Raw genomic sequence first — 1437 nt, forward strand, 5'->3', positions numbered from 1 at the left:
ATTAGGACGGGGGGAGTGGCGGTGTCGAAACATTGAGGACCGTTCCTCTACTACCCCCCAACCATGTCGATACCAGTCCATACTATCTTAGTCCGTGAAGGGGTCTCATAATAAAATAATGATAATACCCCTTGCTAGAGTGAGAACACCATATAAAAACTGGCTGTCTCTCATCTACATTTCAGCACGCAAACCCCTCGTATATTAATATAGGAATGGCCTATCCATTATTTTATTATCTATGATTACCACGATACCTACTTTACAACGATAGTAAATAGTAATTAGGTATATTAAACTATTGATAATACCAGACTATATAGATAGTCTGTGATAATACTATAGTACCTACTATAATATTATAAATTATAAAACCATTGTCCAGTGTCCAGTGTCCTGCACACGGCACAACGATGTCCGGCCGGCGGCCACAGACAATAGTTAAGTTTTGTACAATCTTACCATTTGAAATATCGAATCATTCACAAATCCGGTATTTGTCATTTGAGTATTTAATGGTAAGAAATAACTCTAAGAAGTTAGAAAACAGGACTTAGAGCTTGTAAGTCTTTACTACTGTAGTATTAGTGTACTGGTGTCAACTGTATCTGTAAGATCACCATACAGGATTACCTGGTAAGTTACATCTTATTACCCATTGCTATAAGATTTTGGATAATCCATTTACATCAAACAAAACGCTTCCCATACAATATAGGTTACTGATTATACAATGAAAATATCCATGTATTTAAATAAATTTATTGTGTAGGCAATACTAGACATGAATTAAAAGTTTAAACATTTGTTTTAATTAATATAATATGTCCAATGAAATACCTAATGTTTGAATGTATCCATTAGGTAATGGACCGATTTGATTGTTCAAGTATCCTCTCACCACATGTGCGACTCTTCTAAGGAAGGATGCAGTATTATATCGACCATTCCTTACTAGTCGGAGAGCATTTTGTAAGACCACATTATTTCTATCCCGGCTTGTGATAATTGATCTACGAACCTAAAAAAGGAAAAAAATATTAAGCAACAGGAAATATTAAATTATAAATAAATTTAACCTGTTATCCATTTATTATTTGACTGGTTTCTCTTCTAACTCGTGATTCTACTGAACGAAGTCTGTCTGTATTCAAAAATATTCGGAACTTTGTTACTTTACCGGACACGCTTTTTTTTGCAATTTTTTTTTTTTTTAGACTTATGTAATTAACTATACTGAGAACGATGGTGAAGTCAGAATTTGGCGGTTGGACTTAGTTTCGAAGTTATAGCTTAATGAAGTTCGCTATTTTACGATTTTTGGGCTTTCGAGCGTCACTAGTTTACTGCACCTATTACGAATATTAATTTTTTTTTTTTCGAAACCTTTGTACTTCAACAAGGTAAGAACGACGGTGCAATCAAAGTTAGATAGCC

The sequence above is a fragment of the Acyrthosiphon pisum genome, chromosome A2 (assembly GCF_005508785.2).
Source record: "Acyrthosiphon pisum isolate AL4f chromosome A2, pea_aphid_22Mar2018_4r6ur, whole genome shotgun sequence".
Taxonomy (NCBI): Eukaryota; Metazoa; Arthropoda; class Insecta; order Hemiptera; family Aphididae; genus Acyrthosiphon; species Acyrthosiphon pisum.